Consider the following 19,031-nt stretch of genomic DNA (forward strand, 5'->3'; position numbering starts at 1 on the left):
CCGCTGGCCGTTATCGTTGGTGACGGTGTGCAGGCTGTTCGGCCCGATCACCGGCTTGTACATCTCCTCCCTTCCTATGCGGACGTTCATATCTCCGATGACGATCTTGACGTCCCTTTGCGGGCAGCTGTCAAACTTCCACTCCAGCTTCGCGTAGAACGCTTCCTTCTCGGCATCGGATGATTCCTCGTGTGGGCAATGTACGTTGAAGATGTGATAGTTGAAGAAACGGCCTTTAATCCTCAACCTACACATCCTGTCGTCGATCGGCTCCCAATCTATCACACGACTCCGCATCTTGCCCAACACTATGAAGCCGGTTCCCAGCTTGTTTTCGGCTCCGACGCTCTGGTACATGGTGAGCTCCAAAGCATCATCCTCCCACATCTTCGCTCCCTTCCAGCACATCTCCTGCAGTGCTACAACATCGAAGTTGCGGGGTTTGAGCTCGTTCAACAGAGCGTACTCATACCCATCGAAACGTAGCGATCTGCAGTTCCATGTTCCGAGTTTCCAATCGGTGTCCTTTTCGTGCGTAGGTCTATGCCGTTTGTTCCGGATCCTTATTCCTTCTTGATTGTTTGTAATACTTGAATTTTCTGTATGCAGCCGGATTGGGGCTGCGATACCTAGTCTCGGGGTGGGGCTGCCGCCTTGAAGCTACCGAGACCCAGCTCCGGTTTTCTCTCGACACCGTAACGGGGGCCTTTCTCACGAGGCCTAACGGCATAGCTACACCCTCCGAAGAGGATGGAGCCCCCCTTCCCTGTCAGCATACTACCATAGTTCCCACCGGGGTTGGTTACCCGATCTCTCCAATGGTTACTAGTATCTCGGCTAGCGCCACGGGGAGGCCAGGGTATCGGAGTTACTGGACAAGAGGCTAATGGACCGCTTGGTGGGTCTATTTTATTCCTGCGGTACTCGAAGTATCTATTATACGCCATGTCCAGTCATTCGCTAACCTGAGACTGAGATAAGCTGTATCGGCATAACCCAAGTCTGATACAAATTATACTTTCCCATAATATCGCTACCGGTTAGCGGGTATTGGATTGGACCACACACACACACAGGTTAAATATTGGTCAAATATAGTTGGTTAGAGTCTCCATTCATAAGAAATTTCAGTAATACCAACATGAATGCACCAATTTTCTGTGACTTTTTTGAACTAATATCCCATAAAATCGGAAAATAATCTTCAAAAAAAAAGTTACTCTGGACCCCCCGACGAAATATTTCGGTATACCCTGCAAAATGTCGGGAAAGAGCCCTTCTTTCACTGTGCCAAATATGAGACATACCGATTTTTTTATCATTAGTTTGTTCTAAAAAACACACCGTGCATATATGCGCGCCACAAAATTATTTTTGTTACATCTTAGTATTTACGAGTAATATGTTACACCAATAGCTTTGACTGCACGCAAAAAAAAATGAGTTCGCGTAAACGTGAACAGAGTTCATGTCAGCTGGAATCAGGAAGATAACTGTTCAACTTTCATGGTGCAGAATTCCGATTTGCACCATGAAAGTTGAACAGTTTCTTTCCTGGTTCCCGCTAACATGAACTCTGTTCACGTTTACGGGAACTCATTTTTTGAGTGTGGAATAAATCCTGAGCTATACCATCTTAGATTTTCTGTCAACTTTAAATGTAATCTATATAAGTACTCACATGTTTGAAGTGTAATGAGATGCCAAACGTTCATTTTAAACATAGAAGGCTGTAATGATAAATAATACAAAACTGAAATCACATATAAACCATTATGATAAGCTTAATTGTCAAAATGTCCGATATAATGATTCAAATATGAGTTTTTCCGGTGCTACCCTAGGAGTTTTCAAATTTAAGCTTCCTTCTCAACCCTTCGAAGTTTAAATAGGATAAATCGTCAAAATGTATGGAAAAGGCTACCTTTTCAGTTTTCGGCTTCTATAGAGATAACAGTTGTCCGCGCCAACTGGCACACCATTCGAAATGCATTTTTTTGATCAAGTTCAAATTTGGTGGAGCTATTGATACTATCAAAACATGTAAGAATCCCGATTTTGAACCAAATTAGACCACCCCTCCTTTTTTGGCACCGCCCCAAAGTTTTGCGATTTTCGTATTTTTTTCAAATGGCTATATTTCGGAAACAAAAAAAATATAGAGCAAAACTTGAAAGCTTTTAAAAAGGGAAATTGGTCGCTGAATCAAATGGCTTCATCAGATTTTTGATTGGCATAGCATAGCATTGGTGTCTACCCGTAGTTGCTACTCTGTTATTGACCAGGACTTCCAAGAATTGCTCCATGGACCACAGATAAAGAGTAGGAACCAATCATCACCACTTCGCAACTTTTAAATGTCCCTATTATGCTAGTCAATCCCAGCGCCGGCCACGACCAGTGGTAAGACACGGGGAAGTGGATAGGATTTTTTAGTCCGATACTTGAGTGATGAAGACCGCTAAATCGGCTGCGTCTTCGACAAAGTATCACGTGAGGTCATTCGCTCCCGTAAAAATCATGCAATTTTCTCAATATACATGCGATTAAATTCTGAATTAAACTTGACCATCGTGTTCCCTAGACCAGCGGTTCTCAACCTTTTCTTGGCTAGGTACCCCTTTTCGTTTTGCTTAAGCTGCTGGTACCCCTTAGTTTTTAAACATAAAATTCGCTTATAGGAGTTTCTTTAGTTTCGGATTTTTTTGCATGAGAAACTAAAATTTTGGAGAAAAATCTGTTTAAATGTTCTGTAACTGTAACTCGGGGGACATTGATAGAATTTAAACTAAATCTGGAATTTTCTTGGACCATTTTTTTTTTGCTTCCTGGGTGTTTTTGAAACCGCATTGACTCAGGGTTATTCAAAAACACTTAAAAAGAAAAAAAAATTAATATGTGTTATTTTGCTTACAATTCAGATTAGATTGTGCGTATCAAAATACGCAGGGTGGCGAATGAGCGAGCGCTCACGGAAAGCATGCTCGCTCCAGCTGGAGCGTGAGTTTTTATCAGGTAGCTCGTGCTCGCTCACGCTCACCGGAGCGTTTTGCGCTCACGTGAGCTGGTGAGCCAAAGTAGGTAGATGTTTTCCCCTGTTGAAGCAGATGCGAGTTTGAAATGAAATTTCTAGAACTATCTCAGCGCAAGATAAAAAAAGTACCGTAAACTGGGGTCAATCGGGACACATGGGGCGAATTGGGACAGCAGTTTTTACCATGTTGGAGCACTATATTTTGATTTTTCTGGTTGGTTTCGGTTAGAACAGATTCAGGCCAACAAAATTTATACATCCATATCCAAATTTAAAAGCTTTAAGTGCTCTAAAAACTGCTGTCCCTATTCAGACTGTAGTCCCGATTCACCCCAGATTACGGTAAGTAATTAAATGGAATAAGTCGATGAACCGAAATGTACGTTCTATTTCAAATCTCGACATTCGACAACAAGGAACAAAAACTTAAATGTTAATATCCTGTCGTTGGCGCGAATACCGTAAATGTTGGTTTTGAGTATATTGCTTCTCTTGAAGGATATTTACTAGGGTGGGTACGTTTTTCAAAAAGTTCTCGGATCAAGTGGAGCTATGGAAGCTTGATGCACACCGCGACGCCATATGTCAGACAGCTACCACGTGGGTGAGAAACGGCTGGAATATTCAATTGCAAACCTTCTTTTAACTAGAAAATGATCATTTCGAGCTATCCTGATATTATTTAGTCGAATTCAAAGTCTTTGTATAGCAAATTCGTATTTTTTGCAAATATTTCAACCACGTGGTAGCTGTCTGACGTATGGCGTCGCGGTGTGCACCAAGCTTCCATAGCATGCTAAGGAAAATTTGATGCTTTTTCAGGGGAAATCGTTGATTTCGGAGACATCGGATTGTTTGCTGATGCGCCAGGTCTAGGGACAACGAATCCATATGCTCTCTTCGGGAAAAGTGTTCTCCAGACCATTCTCCATAGGCCTGACCATACCAGAAGTTGGCGCGTGATTTTCCCAGACCTGTAGGAGCGTTTGATCAAAAAGTTCAATTTTCCCATAGTAATTCCCATGTAAACTTTATCCCTGATGCGCGCAGCCAGTTTACAACCAAATGAGCTGATATTTGGCATGAAAGACCCTATGGGCATGCCCTACAAGGGGAATCATACTTAAACTTGATCCGAGAACTTTTTGAAAATCGTACCCACCCTAATATTTACAGAAAGGATTGAAATAAATACATTTAAAATTTTAAATGTTACTGTTACCAAGACTGTTACTGCTCTCGTTGGGAGCAGATAGGAATCAAACTCAGGATCATTCGCTTTTAGAGCGAACACCGTATCCATTTAGTCAAGGCTGCTCCTCAAGACCAAACTTGTCAGATATGGACAAATTCATTCTTGAAGAAGCACTTTTGGGGCTTATTTTTTAAAAGAAAACTGTTTTAACAATGTCACTCTATTTTCTAGAATGTTTGTCCAAAAAGACTAACTTTATAGAAATTATCAGCCATTTCTAATCAATGAATCACTGAACGATTTAATAAATGGAATAACTTAATTTTTTAAATGGTAGCTCATTCAGACCCACACTCTTGAAAGGTAGTCAAAACACTAATTAGGTACATAAAACAGTTTAATATTATCAAAATCAAATTATTCGCTCTACAGCATTGCCTTGGCGTTCTCGATTGCGAGATTCCTACTCGAAACTAGGTGTTCGAAGGCTTAATTGCTGAGGCAATTGCAAACCTCTTTTTACACCTTAGCTTCCATCCACCCCGGGATTCGAACTGACGACATTTGGATTGTCCAACTGCCTACCAGCGACTCCACCGAGACAGGACCAAGGGAGACGACTCCTACACCTGGACTGAGCTAACGACCTAACCTTTAGGTTAGTCCGGGGCCAACACTTACTTCCCGTCCGACGGAAGGCGTGATCAGACAAATCTCGTCTAGAAAAATGCCACCGGGACCGTCTGAGATCGAACCCAGGCCGACTGGGTGAGAGGCAACCACGCTTGCCCCTACACCACGGTCCCACACAGTTTAATATTATATTCTAATCAACAAAGTACATAACATTGAATCGTACTTACCAAGGCATACATCCTCTTGAATCAATTAATTGTTTTGTTAATTTTTTAAGGTTTACAGGCCCTGTTTGGAAATGGAGTTAGTTTTTACATTGCACCTTTTACCCTATTTATTAGGTTAGTTTCGGGATGAATTGTGAGTGAGAGAGTGAGAGAGACCGTACGGGAGTGCCCGACGGGTCTGATGAGTTTACCTTTAGCTAATAAAGTTAAGTCTTCAGCCAACACCCAACTGGCTCGGTTCACCAGAACCACCTGCGTACTTTGTACCGTCCCGATCGCGCCGCGAAATAAACAGCTGTGCGCAACAAGTTGTGTTTTACTTCGACCGTGTTTGAAGAAAAGGTCGTTGACCCACGTGTGCTCTGGACGAGCAGAAGAATCCTTTTTCCCCCATACAGTCCACTAGTTTTGAAGGGCTCAATCCGGAACATTTGTCCTTCAAACCGGATCGAAGTGGCCGGCCCGAAGTGAAAGGACTTTTTGTGCGCGCGCGTGTGAAGTGGCCTGTTCGCGGAACAGTGGCCATCGCGATCGGACTGTGTGAGTCCGCGGCAGTTGGCGCCATCGCGCAGTTATTTGTGGCTTTGTGCTGCGTTTTTATACTGTCTGCGAGGTGGTGCTGGCTGGAAGAAGCAGCTGGAGCGATCGTGGTCTGCTGGAAGCTGTTCTACGGCGGACGGAAGCTGCACTGCTGTTTGAAGCTGTGTGAACGAGAGTGTTTGTGTGTGTGTGTGCTGGACGTTGCCCATCTACCGGAGGTTCCAGGAGGGCCAAGCAACGTTCTAGAGGAAGTATTGGGTTTGCTTGTGGTGCATGAGGTGTGTGTGTGAGTCTGTGGTGAGGTGTGTGCCATTTTGGGTTTAGAATGAATGAGTATTGTTCGAGAGAATTTTAATAAAGATTTATTTGGATTTTTTTACGCGTTTGCGTTTCTTTCCGGAGTTGTGGTCTGGGTATTCCTGCGCAAGCCCTGATTTTTGGATTGTTCTGGTCTCTGTCGGTCGGTCCACTGCTGGTTCTCCACCTTGGCTGTCTCTCCCCACTGTCAATCGGGTCGCGTACACGGAGAGACCGTGCCCAGAAATTTTAACAATTAAAATTGTTGATTTTACTTTCGTTAATTTTAACAAAAACGTACTTGTTACTGCCAATATTCCGTTAGAATAACTAAAATTTAGTATTAATTTAATAACCTGTTTGTTGAAAATGCTAGAGGCAAAAAGCTAACAGATTTCCCGAACTCGAATGAACGTGCTCGACTGTTAGCTTTGGTTTTAGGAAAATCAAACATTTTTTTGGTTGAATATAATTTACATTTGGTTGAATATTTAAAAGATGAACTTGGGTTTGTTTACGTCTGTCATTTGAAGTCAGGATTCGAACGAGAGCGGTCGATTCGTTGAGTTTGTGTTGTTAATTATGAAGTGAGAGGATGTGAAAGGTGAAACTTACACTATTTAGCTAATGTTGAAGTGGCACATCAAAGTGTTGCAACTGGGGAGGTGGAATTGGTGAGTAGGTTTGTTGATGATTTCTTTGCAGGTGATAAACTATGAAGAGCAAGAGGACGATTTGCCATTAGGACCTCCAATGCGAGTGAGTTGAACATGTTAGAAGAATGTTTGATAGAACGAGAGGGCAATAGAAGGGAAATGCGGGCCGACTCTTCACGGATAGAGCAGCCCGGGCAAATTTAACAAAATGTTGGTTAATCCAAGTAAGTATGGGTTTATTTTTGCACAGTAATTTATCTAATGTGATTCTTATTAGAAAACTGAATCATTAAAAAACTTCGTGCTTACGACGGATAAAATCTTAATGAACCATTATTTTTTTTCCGGAATCATCAATTATACAATACATAGAAATGCCATGTGTAAGCAACATAAACAACATAAAAAATAGAAATGAAGTAAAATATTAAAAAAATATATATATAAAATATATAAAAGAAGATAATTATTATCTTGAAAGTTTTGTTGCAATACGACTGCTCAATAAACTGGTAAGTAAAACTCAAAATATTTTTTCAGGAATCGAAGTACGTTGAATAAATTGAATCAAATGCAATGAAAGTTTGTTGCCAAAAGTAATTGTTAAATTAATGCAACTTTGGTAAGTAGCTTTATTGATATTTCTTCTTTCCTCAATATAATTTCATTTATTTACGTTCCTTTTTCAGTTTATAGCCGAAATTAAGAATTTTGTATTAAATTACTAATACATTTCACATGTCTATTTGCAGCAAAAGGTTCACTTTAGTGAAAATTCTGTTTCCAACCACAAGCAAAATAACTAAACCTGAGACCATTGTAGATGATGATGACTTATCGGATGATTTCACAGTGATGGTAAGTGGATACAACACTTAATTTTATACAACATAATAAAAATATAAGCTTAAAACTTGGTGAAAATTTTGCTCGATTTCTATTTTTCAGGAATTCATGATAAATTAAACATTTTTTTTAAATATGTTTAACAAAATTTGTAATATGCTTTTTCATTATTTTTAGTTTAATGCAACGTAATTTTTTAAAACATTAATCAAACTTTACATGTTTTATAACAACAGTTAAAAAAACCCGATTTAATCCCACCAGGGGTGAGATAGAGCCTTTCTCACTAAAGAATATAACTTCTCTCAATTCACTACATCGACTTGATACAAAAAATCTTATGATGAAAGCAAGGTATTATTAATTATTAACAATTTTCACCTATCGAATATTTTTAATCGTACAAATTCTTAGCTTCCAATGCGCAAGTGACGACACACACCGCGGTTTTGGTTTTCTAGTTTTGGTACGAGCCCAAAAACCGAACAAAGCAGGCGCTAAGCAAAACCGAGTTAACCGCACAGTGGGAAGCTTGCCATTCAGCGTCTACGAAAGTGAGAGAGTCAGAGATAGATATTTTTACAACCGCACCACTACACACTCAATCGCAATACCTTAGGTAGATAGCCATTGGCGTCGCGAGCATTGAAAACTTTGAAAACGATATAAAGCTTAGAAGCTTAGAAAGCTCCTATTGGAATCCAATGAACTCTGTTAAATAAAACGACACGACAAATGAAGCCTACTTAAAGGCGATTTTAGGAGCACACGGGAAACAAATTGATTGTACCCGGATAAATGTCCTATGTCAAAAAAGTTTTTGCATTAACATTGGACAGTTATGCAAAAACGGACAGAGCAAAAGAAACCGAAAAGCTACGATATCTTACATGTTGAAGGAAACATCGGTAGACAAGCTACTACGAACGAGTATAAGTCGAGCCGAAACATATGCGCCAGCATTCTAGCGCCAGTATTCGAAGCTCAACTTGACAACTTGTCGACTTGGCGACGAAGCGTCTAAAATCGATGCAGTGTGATTTTTTAGCGATTTTTCGGTTTAAAATTCATGCTGAATCGACATATTTACGAAGCTGGAAATGACGTCCTGGCTTAAAGTAAAACCTATACCTTTCTTTAGTAAGAAAGGCAAAAAGTAAATCGTTCTAAAAATTGATCGGGATTGCCGATCGATGTAAAATTTGTTTCAGATGCTCACTCATGGTCTGTACTATGAATGTAGCAAGAAATTTCGAATAAAATCAGAAATGAAAAATGTTGGCGAAGGTCACCAGGTGGGCTTTTACCTTTTTTTAGGGATTTTGTTTCTTATGGTAGGCCAATCAAACGGCTCTAACTCCAGAACCATATTATGAATCTGGATGAAAATTTGGGAGGTTGTAGAGCTCGAAAAATGCAATTTTGAGATTAATAAAGATATGAAAATGAAAAAATTGGACCATATTTTCATTTGGAAACTGTGTATTTTCTGGAAAAGTCTGGCCGTATCCGAAAACAGATGGATAATTCGAAATTTGCGCGGCAACTCGCCCAGGTTCAGCACACTAGCTTTCATCTGCATTTAGGAGAATCGAAATCGGATTTATGGGAGCTGAGAACGGCGCGACACAAAATTTTGCAAAATTTTACCACATACGAACATCACTCGACCTCCACGGAATTTATTTTCTCAAAATTCCAGGGTTCGAGATAGACGAGTTCTATCAAGGTGAATCGATAGAGCGTCGAAAATCGATGCAGTGTGATTTTTTAGCGATTTTTCGGTTTAAAATTCATGCTGAATCGACATATTTACGAAGCTGGAAATGACGTCCTGGCTTAAAGTAAAACCTATACCTTTCTTTAGTAAGAAGGCAAAAAGTTTTGTTTTGATGCTTTTAACAGTAACTTAACAACTTCATGCAAAAAAAAAAAAAAACAAATTAGTACAAAACGTTAGATTTTTAGGCAGAATAAATGCGAAAATAAAAACACTCAGCATTAATTTGTGAGGCATTATTACAAAATTTACTGCAAATTCAATAAAAATATCGCTAACAACTGCTAGTTATTGACTACATGTACGAATATTTTTCTGAATTCAAGTAAGACAATAGTTAAAATATAGCTAGAAATTCGGCCCAGCCTATATCGTTAGATAATTAAAGAAAATATATATCAACACTTACATAAATTATGTCTAATTAAGATATGTTTTGTTATAAAATACTAATAATTTGCTGCATGCAAAAATATTTCGGTTGATACAACGAAAAAATTGTTGAAAAAAGTTGAAAAACATTTCCCAGCCAGTCTTCAACAGAATATTCCACAATATTTCAGCTGAAAACAAGAAATTTTTAGTTAATTTTCTGAAAAATATTCTAGCAGTCGACTGCTAGAATTTTTTTCGGCCATTTAACCAACAAAAATGACAATTCCAAGTATTTTTTTAGTTAATTTTAATTATCGGTGGTCAGCAATTTCGGGTTAACAAAATCAACAATCGATTGTTGAAAAAAAGCTGTGTAAAAAATTAACCCATACTTTTAGTTAAATTAACCAAGATTTTCTTAGATTTGCCCCGGCCGGTCTCTCCGTGTAGAACGTTGAGTTGATCGTTTCGGTGTTCGCGGTTGCAGTGTTCTGGATTTTTGGCGGTCAACGGTGAGTGAAGGCGGTGAAGAAAGGACGAGTTGAAGGATTTGCTGAAGCAGGAGCGACAGCTGATTCTGACCATCAATGGAGAGTCAAAGGAGGCTCGGAAGAAGCGGTTGGCTGATCTGGTGGTTCAGCGTGAGATGGAATACAACAAGGCTCTTCGTGACGTCGAGGAGAGGTACTTCGTGGTGAAGGCGAAGCTGGTCGCGCTGCGCCCGGTCAAGGTTGAGCCCACTCCTGCCGCTGACCTGAACGAATCCTGCTTCGATCGGTCGACCTCTCGCATTAAGTTGCCAGACATCAAGCTGCCCAACTTCAGCGGCGCGCTGTAGGACTGGATCCCGTTTCGCGACACCTACAAGAGCCTCATCCACTCCAACATGCAGCTGCCGGACATCGACAAGTACACCTACTTGAGGTCCGCTCTGCAAGGTGAGGCACAGCTGGAGATCCTGTCGGTTGATTTCTCCGCAGAAGACTACGACGTTGCTTGGAAAGCACTGGAGAAGAAGTACGACAACCACAAACTCATCGTCAAGGCGTACCTGGACGCGATCTTCGACATCGAGCCACTGCGAAAGGAGAGTTTCGGCGGTCTGTCTCACCTGATCAGTGAGTTCGAGACAAACCTGCAGATGTTGAAGAAGCTTGGCGAAGGAACGGAAGCCTGGTCAACAATCCTGGTCCACATGCTCTGCGCGCGTTTGGATCATGCCACGCTGCGACTGTGGGAATCGCACCACAACTCGAAAGCCGTACCGAAGTACGACGTTCTGATCGAGTTTCTGCGTGACCAGTGTACGGTGCTGCAATCGATCAAGGCCAACCGGCCCATCGAAGGAGACGGACGGCAGAACCGATCGAGAATCTCAACCGCTCACACGTCCTCGCAGTCACAACGGCGCTGCCTGTTCTGTGGGGAGACGTTTCACATGCCGTTCAATTGTAGCAAGCTGAGAAACATGTCTGTGTCTCAACGAGTGGAGGAAGTAAATCGTCGTCTGCTGTGCAGGAATTGTTTGAATGCTGGTCACTACACACAAAAAAAATATTTCCGAATGTTACATCATTTATGATGTAACACTTTTGCACGTCATTAAACATTTAAATTTAAATGCAATTTGATGTAAATTTGCAACAAATTATATGTAAAAACATGATTTTACGTTTGATTCAACCGTTTACGTCGAATCTCAAGTTAACATCAACTGAGTTTACATGTGATTCATTTTTTCCATGTCGAGTAAATTGTAACTGTCGGGTTACCACCGGCTCACGAGCGCTACCGAGACTCCCTCATGTAGCCTCAGGGTCGGCATGCTTGCGGTCCTGAATCGCGGTAAGCTGGGAAATGCGTCGGAATCCAGTGAAAACTCCACAATCTTGGTTGAACTCTTTCTATTTTTCTCCCACTTTCTTATGGCTATCTGACCTTCTTTTCCTTCCTTCTTCTCGGGGCCCCGTACTCCGACTCAGCTTCCGGAATACCCGGATGAGGCGCAGGTACGACGCGGGTTCACGTCCGGTTGCGGACTGGGTTTTTGGCGTACGAAGTACGAGGGGTCCTGAAGGCGACGGTCAATTTGAGGTTAGGTTGATCATGACGGTTGGGTTTGTTGATAAGGTGGATGGGATTGTTAGGGCAGGCTCACTGGCGGATAAACGGCGTACCTGATGTCCTCCAGCTCCTTCCTGGTTCTAGCTGGGACACTTCTAACGGTACTGGTTACCGTCCACTCGTTCACTTTGAACTTTGCGTAGCAGCGGAGTTGTAGCGTTCCGACTGCTCGCTCTAACGTTGTCCGGGGAATAGGACGAATCTCGGGAAGTCCTGGACGGTTGTCGTTCTACGTCCTTCCCCTCCTCTTTCCGCGCCTTTTCCTTGACCTTCCAACCTACCGTCATGTCACCTCTCTACCGCCCACTGCCGACGAGGTCCTCTGGTGGTCGGTTTCGGAAGCTTCTGCTGGCTGCGTTCTTGGTGGACGTCACTTGCTGGGTCGTTTACCGGAGACAAAACACTTGACACGCGAACACTTCCCAACTTTTACAGAAAACGAATAACAAATCGCGTAAATCGCGGTAACCTTCTCGAGTGAGGTTCCGAACGGTTACAAAATTCACATTTTTTTTCTGTGTACGCTGACGGATGTTCTCGTGGTTCCTGTTCCCGCTGCGGCGGAAGACATCACTCGTTGCTGCACTACGACACGCCTGCCCCTGCTGGCGCTCGACAAGAAAGATCCTCCGTTCCCAATACGCAAAATCAATCCCACGAAGCTGGACAACAACAACCCATGAGACAGCAAGACCAGACACAGAACATTTCCACCCAACCAACCACAAGTTTCTACACAGAAAAAAATATTCCTGTAAATTTACATTATTTATCATGTACCAAAAGGTATCATGATAAATGATGTATATTTACATTAGATTCATTGGAAATTTACATTAGAATCATTGGAAATTTACATTAGTTTTGAAAATTTACATTTGTTTTGGAATTTACATTACTTTAGCAATTTACATTAGTTCAAAGCAACTAATTCTGATTGGCCAATGGGAATGAGAAGCTCGACTTGGATTGCAGTACGAAAAGGGTGTGGCCTATGTTCTATTTTAAAATTATTGAAGCGGGCAGCAAAAGGAAATTCTGATTTTAAAAAGTTGCTTCACAGGTAGGGGACGCTTTCTCGTCGACGGCCAAGTGGAATAACGCTGGACTGGAATCGAACGGACGATGGGTAGGATGTTCGATGTTACTGCTGCTACCCGCTGCCGACTGAGCCATCTTCGCATTTTATAAACGAGCGCCTAAAGCATCAACTTGATCAGGTCGAGGGCAGGCAGTGGGCCAGCGAAATATGAGAGCGATAGAAAGAGAACCAAAAATAACTATTTTTAGTTCGGGTAGTTTTGAAGTCATCGATGGAAGAAATACATTGGATATATGATTTACATTAAATAGGAATTTACAGGAAGCCGAACACGGGTAGAAATTCATCAGATTTGAGCTTCCATGCTCAACGTTTCCATTAGATTCATGATTTACATTAGATTTAGATTTACATTGGAGTGATTTCCATGACTTTTTACTCTTTACATCATATTTCAACATTACATTGAGTGAGTTTACATAAGAAACAGTAATTACGTGCTGTGTAAATTTACATATTTTTTTCTGTGTACTCCGTGATCCTATCCACTTCTCGAAACACTCACCCACCACCACCCACAGACTTTCATAATACCACCACCCTCAAAGCGGCATCCCTCCCCGCAAAAAATGCACCAAAACTTTCCCGCCGAGTCCTCATGGCCACGGCTGTTGTTCGCGTGTAAGACCAGTTCGGAAATTTCTTGTTTGCTCGTACACTGTTGGATTCGTGTTCCGAGTTCTGCTACATGTCTAGCACCTTTTCGAAGAAGCTGAAGTTCCGGACAACACCAGATGTACTGAGGGTACAGGGCATCGGAAATGGCTCAGCGTTGTCGCTTGAGGCCGTACGCGCGAAGATCCAGCCACGGCTGGCTACGATCTCGATGTTCTCAAAAGAAATGAAGTTCCACGTGCTGGAAAAGATCGCCAGCGATCTGCCCGTCACACCGGTTGACGCCAGCCAGATGATGCTCCCCTGTGACATCATTCTCGCTGATCCGCACTTTGGGAAACCTGGTCCCATAGACATGATCATCGGTGCTGAATTCTTCTTTGATTTGCTGGCGGCTTGTCGTCGTAAGATCGTCAAGGACGGTCCGACGCTGCAGGAGACTGTGTTTGGATGGATAGTCTCGGGGAAAGTTCCAGTGTCGTCACCCAGCGTCCCATGCACGGCAACCTACTTCAGCTCAGCAGTTGACCTGAAGGAATTCTACGAACTGAAGGCGAGTCACGCCGACAACATCCACCCTGTGAAGGAGTCCACCCACGAAGAGCTGTTCAAGAAGAAGATGTTGCGAGCTGAGGATGGAAGCATTGAAGAAACAGACACGCGGAACATTCGGCACGCGAAGAAAGTCCGGCAGTTCACCGATTCAGCTGGCGTCACGGTGAAGAAGTGGATCTCCCACTGCCCAGAGCTGCTCAAGCAGCTTCCGAAGCACCTGAAGGACGAGCGCAGCACGCTCAACACGCGGCACAGTGTCGTGCACGCTTGTGTCTTTTGTCAACAGCTGTGGAGAGTCGAGAGCGATCGGGATCAACCGTCGGACGAATCGTTGCAGCAGCTGTGGAGAGTTAAGATGAGGTTGACAGCAGTCGCGACGAGAAATGTGCCGCGCTGGATTGGGTTCAGCAACGATTAGGTCGAGATCACGATCTAGCGAGCGTACGGTGCGAGTCTCTACCTCCGCTGCACTGCGCTCGAGAACCCAAAGTGCAAGAAGAAGAAGATCAACATCCAACGCTTGGCAGAACACACAGCGGTTGGACAAGAAGTGGAGTACGCACACAGCAAAAAATCCGATGGTAAAATCGCATGCAAAAGCATGCACATCACCTTCGTCAAAATAAACACTTAATATTACACACTGCATGTACAATTTTTGCAAACACAAAAAAAAAGTTGCAACCCTCTTGAAACCCAGCACCAACAGTAAGGACTGGCGCCTTAGCCCACTCGGCCATCAGTCCGATGAAAAGCTATAAGGATAAACGCATATATGAGCTTGACATGTTCGTCAAGTTGGTTTCCCATACTGATGGGCTACATATTTCAGGGCGTAAAATTACATAAAATTGCATAAAATAATGCAATATTCATTTTACACCCAGCACTTTTACACGCAGCTGGATTACTACTTTTTTAGCTGTGCAGTGGCTTTCCAACCTGCGAAGCCGTACGAAGAAGACGAGGGAGCGAAAGGCAACGTGCGCTCTGTGACCGTTCGCACGGCAAACGGACGCTTTGATCGAGCGATCTCTGCACGCTTTCCATCCGGGAAAGTCAAGAATTTGGTCAGACCTTAAATTAAGCACTCGCTGGAGTGCGCCCCGACGCTGCTGCGTCACCCATTTATGAAGTTGAAGTTGGTGTTTGTAGTCTGTATGTGTGCATGTTTGTTGTAGAAGAAAGCGCGCTGAACGCTGTTCAGTTCCTCTACTCGGTAGACACCTGTCTGCCCGAGCTCACCTGGTTATGGGATTGCATGAATCATTAAAGTCGCTAATCACACCCTATCATCGGTAGCACACCCACCCACGCTACCACAACTCACTGGAGGAAGCCTAGCCTGCCAGTCGGTCTCGGCTGCTCGTTCAACAGTGGGCTTGGCCAGCTCACGCGCCGATCGACATCCCGACCATGAAGTTTTGAAGTACGAAGCCGAAGTCGAAGTCCATCCCAAGCCAGCGAAGGACAACGCCCCCAGGAATTCACCGATGATCTGCTGATCGAGCGCCAGAATTCACCTGGTGGGGTAAGTTGTTCCAGTTTACGCACGCTACATACACCTACTACATCTAAGTTCTGTCCGAGGCACACCACCAACTACATCGACGTCCGAAAGTCTACCCGCAAAAAAAGCATCCTCGTCCGCAACAACAGCACAGCGGCGATCAGCACACCGGCGAACGACACACCACCAGCGTAACACCTTTATGGCCTGCGGGCCCAGTATCATCGTTACCTGGCTAGGTAAGTTGTTCCGGTTTTACAGAAATCTCCACCAGAATACTACAGCAAATCTCTCCCCGAGGGAACCTACAACGAAATCAACATCAACATGATGGCATACCGCACGAAGAAGAAGAAGACATCAACCGATGCACCTGCACCCCAACCATGTGCACTCGCAACAACAAGTTGTGTTTTACTTCGACTGTGTTTGAAAAAAAGTTCGTTGACCCGCGTGTGCTCTGGACGAGCAGAAGAATCCTTTTTCCCCCATACAGTCCACTAGTTTTGAAGGGCTCGATCCGGAACAGGACCTTTTCCAGGAAGTGCGTGACCGAATGGTTACGCTGTCCGCTTTGTAAGCGAATGATTCTGGGTTCGATCCCCATCTGCTCCAATCTTCCATCGGATGAGGAAGTAAAACAGGGGTGCTCAAAGTTTTTGGATGCCGGGCCAAATTTGAAGCTCAAATGAGCTTGCGGGCCAAATGTATAAAAAAGTTATTTAAAAAATAAATAACTTCATTTTAATTTAAAAGGCAAAAAACTACATCTATCAATTGAAGTTTTGAGAATTTGCTGTTACTTTTTGAACATTTCCAGACTTTTTTTTTATTAGGTCTTATAAACATATGAAACACAATAGCTCATAGGACCTTTTCAAAAAAAACTCTAGATTTTCGTTATTTAAAAAATAAAAGACAGTTTTCCACGAGGGGGGTGTCACTTCCGCGCTAACCGAGCGATAAAGCTTCCTTTTCAAACCTTTTCAGCGTTCATTTTCACCTTTCCGCTTTAACTTGCTTTAACGCGCGTTAACCGCGATAACTTGCTTTTAGCATAGATTATTAATTACCTAGATGTCTCACTTCGGGATTGTTCCATACATCCAGTTGGCGACACCCCTTTAGCGCTCCGAGCGCCACCACAGTCAAGTTACAGGTACTAAATTCTAAAACAAAATCAAAGTGCTCTGTGTTTGCCCGTTCATTGTTTATTTTCTGTTTTGCCAAGTGTCACAAACGTTGATTCAAATGGCGCTTTCGTTTCGTATTTAAATTATTTTTCTGGGATTAATTCCGAAACAAGAGGAAGATGCTCGGCCTCTCGCGTAAACTAGTAGCGCAAGCGGCAACGGCAGCTGCAGAGACGATTCCGAGCCGCAGATCAATACAAAGGAACCACCGGTGTACGATCTAAGTGCAATCCGAGCTATAAGGTGATTTTTGCTGGTGAAGGTTGGTATAATAACTTCGTCGTGAGCCTTATCGTGTGGGAGGCTCCATTTTAACTTCTTCCAGATAAGAAGTGACCACAAAACTGATCCAGCCATATGCGTGTCGGATTGAGAGGAGCTTCCTTCTGATCACCCGGCTGACCCGAAATGGAATGGAGCAAAAACAACCTTGAGCTTTTAAAGTGACAGAATCGTTTTATTGTGCATCTTCAAATCACTACTACTTGGGTTTCATTACATGTTGAATAATAAATTAAAATTTGCAGAAAAATCATAACATTTTCACTAGTTCTTGACACCTAGGCCAGCAGGCCACTTGATTCGTCGTGGTATTTTTGTTTGTCCGAGTATTCTCGTTCAGTATCGGAATGAAATGCCGGTAGAACACGACAGATTCTTGAGGAACCGATCTTCTGCAAGAGATTGCTGGAGTTCACACAAAAGAAGACTGCGCTGCCGAAGACATAGCTGCTCACTTCCGGTGGATTGTCGCTGCATTTCGGAGAACAATGAAAAAAGCGTTGGTGTGGCTGGAGAAAAATGTGTCTGCTGGATAAGGTCGTATCTGGAGGACAGATTCTGGATTGCGGTGCAGGTTCCACTTGCAATGGGGATTTTGAACGTATCCTGAGGGGCTGTGAAAACAAAGCTTTTCCTTAAGTCATTTTTGGCGAAACTTCAATCTACTCACTTGCCGGCACTTATCCACGTCGTACAGTGGGCACCACCGGAGAAACCGGTTCCGTTCATGGAATTTTAGTTAGGCGGAAGCATCTGGACTGTATTTTTCTAAGTGAATTCTAAAAACACCAACGATGTGCTTTTTGGTTTGACAGAAAATAAAGTTTGAAAAGCAAATGTTGCTACGATGCAACAGAACCAATTGAACTGAAACTGGGGAGAAAAAACTTTTCCAATATTTACAAAGGGAGACACCCAAAATTAGGACCTATAAATTGCCACCAGGGGGAATTTTGGCGTGGCGGTAGCGTCACCAGCCCCAACAGCGGAGTGGCGTATCTATATATAATTAGTCTATGGTCTACAGGTACTAAATTGGTAAACAAGATCGTAGTACTCATGACACTTTCCTGTTTCAAATTGGTTTTTCTTCTTGACAACAAAGTGTCACCAAATATTTTGTTCCGAATTTCTTCAATTGTTACATTTTTGAGTGTGGAATGGAAATTCGTACAGTGCCACAAAAAGGACCGCGGTGACCTAGCTTACGGCGGGTCGAATCGGACGGGATTGACGTCACGTCCTCGATTCGGCCAATTTTCATCGACGAACAGGCCATGGCACGGAGTGCCATTTCCTCCTTAGGCAAATTAATGCGCAGCGCGGTGATCCCCAGCAAATAAAACTTCTCGGCGACATCCTGAGCAGCGTAGGGCAAGACTCGTCGTGATTGACCTTGACTTAAATGCCGCCGTAGATCGGTTTTCTTGCCAGACAGATCTGTGACGTTGACAAATGTGTCGTTGAAGCTGGCGTAGATGTGGGCCAGTCCGGAAACGATCCAGCCGTCGCGATCCTTCTGTCCGTGTGACACCTGGACCTCCTCCTTAAAGGTTTTCTTTTCTTGTGGGGAGCCATGCACATGTTTATTGGGCTAGCATGGCCGCCCGGGTGATCATCCGAAGCCTGAAAGTGACCTGGAATTCAAAAATAACCCCGAGCCGTGATGGGAGTAGATGAGCAAACAGCATAAGCATAAGTCAATGAATTTGTTTATGTATTGTGAAAATCAAGGATTATTTAGCCTGTAAACAATCTCCTAGCTTTGCCTTAACCATTTATTTGAAATTGTTTACAAAAAATGTCTTTCTATTGCACTATTTCTTGCCATCTCAGCGACAGTTGGCACCTCGGTTGGCACTGCCGTTTGAGAAGCGAGTTGTGGATGGCTTCGTGGGTCGCAGCGACTTGTGCTGGTTGGCAAAATCCGGCATGTGCTTCTGATTGGCATCGCGCTCTCGTTCCTCTTCAATGAACAAGCAGCGATTCTTGGGCTACTGGTTCTTGTTGCAGGCTTCGCCACAGTTGATTCCACCAGAAGTGGTCCCCTCGGAGCTTTTTCTG

The 19,031-nt window shown here is 43.2% G+C and overlaps 1 pseudogene; it reads right to left on the minus strand.

The window, feature by feature from the left end:
* Positions 1–18,013: 18,013 nt before the first annotated feature.
* LOC6034016 lies at positions 18,014–18,798 on the minus strand (annotated as a pseudogene).
* Between the last annotated feature and the right edge of the window lie 233 nt (positions 18,799–19,031).

Source organism: Culex quinquefasciatus, chromosome 2 (genome assembly GCF_015732765.1).
Source record: "Culex quinquefasciatus strain JHB chromosome 2, VPISU_Cqui_1.0_pri_paternal, whole genome shotgun sequence".
Taxonomy (NCBI): Eukaryota; Metazoa; Arthropoda; class Insecta; order Diptera; family Culicidae; genus Culex; species Culex quinquefasciatus.